This window comes from Schistocerca nitens, chromosome 1 (genome assembly GCF_023898315.1).
Source record: "Schistocerca nitens isolate TAMUIC-IGC-003100 chromosome 1, iqSchNite1.1, whole genome shotgun sequence".
Taxonomy (NCBI): Eukaryota; Metazoa; Arthropoda; class Insecta; order Orthoptera; family Acrididae; genus Schistocerca; species Schistocerca nitens.
The window spans coordinates 12,741,004-12,748,961 of record NC_064614.1 but is presented as its reverse complement, the minus strand read 5'-3'; positions in this window follow the sequence as shown (position 1 = coordinate 12,748,961).

Genomic DNA, 7,958 nt, shown 5'->3' with positions numbered 1-7,958 from the left:
TTAGCAGAATATGAAATCGGTGGGTTCAGGAGGGTAATACGGAACGCCATGCTGGATCCCAACGGCCTCGTATCACTAGCAGTCGAGATGACAGGCGTCTTATCCGCATGGCTGTTACGGATCGTGCAGCAACGTATCGATCCCTGAGTCAACAGATGGGGACGTTTGCAAGACAACAACCATCTGCACGAACAGTTCGACGACGTTTGCACCAGCATGGACTATCAGCTCGGAGACATGACTGCGGTTACCCTTGACGCTGCATCACAGACGGGAGTGCCTGCGATGGTATACTAGCGACGAACCTGGTTGCACGAATGGCAAAACGTCATTTTCTCGGATGAGTCCAGGTTCTGTTTACAGCATCACGATGGTCGCATCCGTGTTTGGCGACATCGTGGTGAACGCACATTGGAAGCATGAATTCGTCATCGCCATACTGGCGTATCACCCGGCGTGTTGGTATGGGGTGCCATTGGTTACACGTCTCGGTCACCTCTTGTTCGCATTGACGGCACTTTGAACTGTGGACGTTACATTTCAGATGTGTTACGATGCGTGGCTCTACCCTTCATTCGATCCCCGCGAAACCCTACATTTCAGCAGGATAATGCACGACCGCATGTTGCAGGTCCTGTACGGGCCTTTCTGGATACAGAAAATGTTCGACTGCTGCACTGGCCAGCACACTCTCCAGATCTCTCACCAATTGAAAACGTATGGTCAACGGTGGCCGAGCAACTGGCTCGTCACAATACGCCAGTCACTACTCTTGATGAACTGTGGTATCGTATTGAAGCTGCATGGGCAGCTGTACCTGTACACACCATCCGAGCTCTGTTTGACTCAATGCCCAGGCGTGTCAAGGCCGTTATTACGGTCAGAGGTGGTTGTTCTGGGTACTTATTTCTCAGGCTCTATGTACCCAAACTGCGTGAAAATGTAATCACATGTCAGTTCTAGTATAACATATTTGTCCAATGAATACCCGTTTATCTTCTGCATTTCTTCTTGGTGTAGCAATTTTAATGGCCAGTAGTGCACAAGTCATGTACGGTTTTCAGTAGAATCTTACAGCATTCTTCCTGCGAAACAATGGCAAGCTCAAGTGAGGACGATGGCGGTGGATACTCTTCTCTCCGAAGTAGACAACAAATGCGCAATAATACTGAGATCTGGTGACTGTGGTGGCCATGGAAGATGCGACAATTCATGCTCGTGCCCACGAAGACAGTCCTGGATGACTGCGAGATGTGTGAACAGCCGGCCTGTCGTCTCGGAACACAGCTTCACGCTTGGGGAACATTGCTCTGTGTGACGGACACGATCAGCCAAAACGGTCACTTAATGCCGTGGGCTAATGCGACCTTGCAGATTACTCACGGGGCCCACGCAGTACCACGATGCGGCTGCCCAAATCTTCAATCAACCCGCACCATTTTTCACATTTGAGACATAAACTCGGCCAGAATTTGGAAGCAGTGTGAAACAAGTCTCATCCGACCAGATGTCTTTCTTCCACTGGTTTGGGCCCCACGTTTCCTGTTACGGTATCACTGGTTGAGTGGTTTTGGAATTCCAGCTCACCCTGCAACAGCCCGCTTCTGGACCCCGCCGGGTGTTGTTTTGGTGCTAACATGGTTCACGAAGCTGACATCCAGTTCTGCAGTGACATTTGCAGTTGCCGTCCTATTTATTTTTCATCACTATCCTCTCCAATGAGCGTCGGTCGCAACCACTCAACATGCACTTCCGTCCGCGTTGTGACTTAGCGAATGATGTTTTGCCGCTTTCCCTGAATGCGGTCTAAACCCTCTAGGAACACCAAGCATTCCGGCGCCCTTGCATACAGAAGCATCCAACATTCAAGAACCAACAGTATGCCCTCATTCATATTCACGTAGGTCCGACATAATGCACTCACAACTACACACAAAGCTGTTTCACAGAGGAAGACCGCACTGCAGTTCCTTCTCTAATTCCTCGCACAAACGAAAAAATGGCTGACATCGAAATAAGTGTCCAAGGAATAGAAAAGCAACTGGAATCACTCAACAGAGGAAAGTCCACTGGACCTGACGGGATACCAATTCGATTCTACACAGCCGTGTACCGCAAGTCTCAATAGGAACGGAAGGTTCCAAATGATTGGAAAAGAGCAGAGATAGTCCCAGTTTTCAAGAAGGGTCGTCGAGCAGATGCGCAAAACTATAGACCTGCATCTCTGACATCGATCTGTTGTAAAATTTTAGAACATGTTTTTTGCTCGCGTATCTTGTCATTTCTGGAAACCCAGAATCTACTTTGTAGGAATCAACATGGATTCCGGAAACAGCGATCGTGTGAGACCCAACTCGCTGTATTTGTTCATGAGACCCAAAAAATATTAGATACATGCTCCCAGGTAGATGCCATTTTCCTTGACTTCCGGAAGGCGTTCGATACAGTTCCGCACTGTCGCCTGATAAACAAAGTGAGAGCCTATGGAATATCAGACCAGCTGTGGGGCTGGATTGAAGAGTTTTTAGCAAACAGAACACAGCATGTTGCTATCAATGGAGAGACGCCTACGGACGTTAACGTAACCTCTGGCGTGCCACAGGGGAGTGTTATGGGACCATTGCTTTTCACAATATATATAAATGACCTAGTAGATAGTGTCGGAAGTTCCATGTGGCTTTTCGCGGATGATGCTGTAGTATACAGAGAAGTTGCAGCATTAGAAAATTGTAGCGAAATGCAGGAAGATCTGCAGCGGATAGGCACTTGGTGCAGGGAGTGGCAACTGTCCCTTAACATAGACAAATGTAATGTATTGCGAATACATAGAAAGAAGGATCCTTTATTGTATGATTATATGATAGCGGAACAAACACTGGTAGCAGTTACTTCTGTAAAATATCTGGGAGTAGCGCGCGGAACGATTTGAAGTGGAATGATCATATAAAATTAATTGTTGGTAAGGCGGGTGGCAGGTTGAGATTCACTGGGAGAGTCCTTAGAAAATGTAGTCGATCAACAAAGGAGGTGGCTTACAAAACACTCGTTCGACCTATACTTGAGTATTGCTCATCAGTGTGGGATCCGTACCAGGTCGGGTTGACGGAGGAGATAGAGAAGATCCAAAGAAGAGCGGCACGTTTCGTCACAGGGTTATTTGGTAAGCGTGATAGCCTTACGGAGATGTTAAGCAAACTCAAGTGGCAGACTCTGCAAGAGAGGCGCTCTGCATCGCGGTGTAGCTTGCTGTCCAGGTTTCGAGAGGGTGCGTTTCTGGATGAGGTATCGAACATATTGCTTCCACCTACTTATACCTCCCGGGGAGATCACGAATGTAAAATTAGAGAGATTCGAGCGCGCTCGGAGGCTTTCCGGCAGTCGTTCTTCCCGCGAACCATACGCGACTGGAACAGGAAAGGGAGGGAATGACAGTGGCACGAAAAGTGCCCTCCGCCACACACCGTTGGGTGGCTTGCGGAGTATAAATGTAGATGTAGATGTAGAACCCTGTTCTGACCTCAACTGACACTTGGAACGTAATGAGGACATTGCACAGACGCCGCTGGTGGTCTAATACAACAGAGCAATCTGCAGGCTAGGCTAGCTATCTGCGTCTATGTTCAAGCGTTCTTTTTTCGCGGTGTTTCTACATTTTTGTCCAATCCTGTAGGTTGGCCTTTGTAGAGTCTTACGGTTAGCATTACGTTTTTACATTTCTCCAGGACCCAAAGGATCTTCCCCCCAGGATAGACGTCTACCACTTTTTCTATTCTTCTGCAAATAATGGGCCAGTGTTTAGCAGCCATAGCTTATTAAACTCATAGTGCGGTAACATTTACACCTCAGTTGCTGACTGCTGTGAAAGTGGGACTATTCCATTCTTCTTTTAGCCTTAAGGTATTTCGCACGTCTGGTATACGTTGCAAACTGGCGGAAAAATTGTTACTTGGCTGGCTCTCCGAAGGGTGCTCTGTGAAAGTGTTCTCGGAGTATTTTATCTCCTCAATTTCTGTAACTTGCAAAGTTTTCGGAAGTGTATTTGGGCTGACGTAAACGCTGCAGTACTAAACGGCAGGACTGCGTGGGGCACACTATCGTAACACGTTCTGCATCACGCACATCTCCCATCCTAGCGAAGCCAGCAACGCATGCCGAAGCGTCTATTCGCCAGTCGGTGGCGGGGGGCGGGGGGGGGGCGTGTGGTCCGTTGGGGGGGGGGGGGATAGCGAAGGCCGCGACCTCCAGTGGCGAGACGCGGAGTTGCGCAACAGCACGCGTGCTGTACGATGTAAGCGGGTGTGTATGTATGTGTAGCCCGTACGTGGCAGCGCGCGGCCGCGTCAGGGGGCGTGGCCTAGACCGCGACACGTGAGCGCCGGTCGCGTGTCGCTACGCGTCACGTTCTCCTCGCAGACCAGGGCCAGCACGAGCTTAGGCGCGGCGCAGATGGCAGATAGCGCTCGGAGCAGGCGTTGACCAGGGGCCCCGTATACATGCTCACTGCTGAAGGCCCGCAGTCTCCAGACCCAGCTGCGAACTACCACTTACGGCGGGAGTTCTGCGCCTGCATCTGTTCTCTGAACGGTGTGTGGCGGGGATTACATCGTGCAACGGCGTTATTTTTCATCCTTTCTGTACAATTCACGGATGGTATGCGCAAACAAAGACGGCTGTAGTCCTTTCTGTGATCCTGAAATACCGGGTGTTTCACAATTCATATTACACACTTTTTTTGGATTCCGAAGAAATATTGGAACACGCGAGGCAATACTGACACTACGACTTAACGTAGAAACTAGATTAAGAAAAGGCAAACCTAAGTTTCTAGCATTTGTAGACTTAGAGAAAGCTTTTGACAATGTTGACTGGAATACTCTCTTTCAAATTCTAAAGGTGGCAGGGATAAAATACAGGGAGCGAAAGGCTATTTACAATTTGTACAGAAACCAGATGGCACTTATAAGAGTCGAGGGACACGAAAGGGAAGCAGTGGTTGGGAAGGGAGTGAGACAGGGTTGTAGACTCTCCCCGATGTTATTCAATCTGTATGTTGAGCAAGCAGTGAAGGAAAAAAAAAGAAAAATTCGGAGCAGGTATTAAAATCCATGGAGAAGAAATAAAAACTTTGAGGTTCGCCGATGACATTGTAATTATGTCAGAGACAGCAAAGGACTTGGAAGAGCAGTTGAACGGAATGGGCAGTGTCTCGAAAGAAGTGTATAAGATGAACATCAACAAAAGCAAAACGAGAATAATGGAATGTAGTCGAATTAAATCGGGTGATGCAGAGGGAATTAGATTAGGAAATAAGACACTTAAAGTAGTAAATGAGTTTTGCTTTTTGGGGAGCAAAATAACTGATGATGGTAGAAGTAGAGAGGATATAAAATGTAAACTGGCAATGGCAAGGAAAGCGTTTCTGAAGAAGAGAAATTTGTTAACATCGAGTATAGATTTAAGTGTCAGGAAGTCATTTCTGAAAGTATTTGTATGGAGTGTAGCCATGTATGGAAGTGAAACATGGACAAGAAGACAATAGAAGCTTTCGAAATGCGGTGCTATAGAAGAATGCTGACGATTAGATGGGTAGATCACATAACTAATGAGGAGGTATTGAATAGATTTGGGGAGAAGAGGAATTTGTGCCACAACGTGACTAGAAGAAGGGATCGGTTGGTAGGACATGTTCTGAGGCATCAAGATTAGATGGGTAAATCACATAACTAATGAGGAGGTATTGCATAGAATTGGGGAGAAGAGGAATTTGTGGCACAACTTGACTAGAAGAAGGGATCGGTTGGTAGGACATGTTCTGAGGCATCAAGAGATCACCAATTTATATTGGAGGGCAGCGTGGAGGGTAAAAATCGTAGAGGAAGACCTAGAGATGAATACACTAAGCAGATTCAGAAGGATGTAGGCTGCAGTACGTACTAGGAGATGAAGCAGCTTGCACAGGATAGAGCATGGAGAGCTGCATCAAACCAGTCTCAGGACTGAAGACCACAACAACATTACACACTTATAGAGACTGTAGACTAACTTAATACGTCAACTTTTACATAGGAACCCATGTGTGGGAACGCCATCCAACGACACTAACGAGCCTCAGTTATAGGCTGGCGGCTGTAAATGCATGCATATACAGGGTGATTCCGTGATGATGTTAGAAATTTTCAAGGATAATGGAAACATTCAAATGTATCTTACAGATAAAGCTGATAAGCTAAAACTGTTCTGATACCTCTGACAGTGGAATACATGCACTGGTACCGTTGTTGCTAAGACTGTAGAGTAGGCAACTTTCAGAGGTGGTAGTATGGAATAAAACAAGAAAAATATTTAGTAAACATTTGCTCTAAAATGCGTACCTTAAGACCTGTGAGCAGTTACTCAATAGAGAAAATAATTTTCACACTAACGAAGATAAACAAGTGCTCATAGCTCCCCACGTATGCATTTTAGAGCCCTTGTTTACCCTAGGCATTTTGTTCTTTTCTTGGTGCACACTAACACCTGTGAAAATTGCATACCCTACATTCTTAGCAACAACAGTAGCGGTACATATATTCCAGTGTCAGAGGTATCAGAATGATTTTCGCTTGTAACTTTCGACTCGTTCGTTTCCGGTACAGGAACCTTTACCACAAATTGATACATTTGTCCACCTCCATCACCCTCGAAAATTTGTGACATCATCAGGGAATCAACCTGCATATGCATACATTTAGAGGCGCCGGTGCTTTTAACTGTGACGCTATGTGGAGTCGATGAGTGACGTTTCTGGACATGTGTTCCTGTGTAAAACTTGACCTACTTAGTTCCTTCTAAAACTTTTAGAAGTAATATGAATTGCGAAATATCCTGTATAAAACATTTTAATACATAGTACAATGGCTATAAGTGCAGACACACTATGTGATCAAAAGTATCCGGACACCTGGCTGAAAATGACTTACAAGTTCTTGACGCCCTCCATCGGTAATGCTGTAATTCAATATGGTGTTTCCCCACCCTTAGCTTTGATGACAGCTTCCAGTCTCGCAGGCATACATTCAATCAGGCGCTGGAAGGTTTCTTGGAAAATGGAAGCCCGTTCTTCACAGAGCTCTGCGCTGAGGAGAGGTATCGATGTCGGTCAGTGAGGCCTGGCACGAAGTCGGCGTTCCGAAACATCCCGCAGGTGTTCTGTAGGATTCGGGTCAGGACTCTGTGCACGCCAGTCAATTACATGGATGTTATTCTCGTGTAATCACTCCGCCACAGACCGTGTTTTATGAAGAGGTGCTCGATCGTGTTGAAAGATACAATCGCCATCCCCGAATTGCTCTTCAACAGTGGGAAGCAAGAAGATGCTTAAAACATCAATGTAGGCCTGTACTGTTATATTGCCACGCAAAACAACAAGAGTTGCAAGCCCCCTTCATGAAAAACACGACCACACCATAACACCACGGCTTCCGAATTTTACTGTTGGCACTACACATGTTGGCAGATGACGTTCACCGGGCATTCGCCATACCCACACCCTGCCATCGGATCACCACATTGTGTACCGTTATTCGTCACTCCTCACAACGTTATTGCACTGTTCAATCGTCTAATGTTTACGCTCCTTACGCTAAGCGAGGCGTCGTTTGGCGTTTACCAGCGTGATGTGCGGCTTATGAGCAGCCGCTCGACCATGAAGTCAAAGTTTTCTCACCTCCCGCCTAACTGTGATAGTATTTTCAGTGGATCTTAATGCAGTTTTGAATTCCTTGTGTGATGGTCTGGATAGATGTCTGCCTATTACACACTACGACCCTCTTCAACTGCCGTCGGTCTCTGTCAGTCAACAGACGAGGTCGGCCTGTACGCTTTTGTGCTGTACGTGTCCCTTCACGTTTCCACTTCACTATCACATCGGAAACAGTGGACCTAGGGATATTTAGGCGTGTGACACAAGTGACACCCAA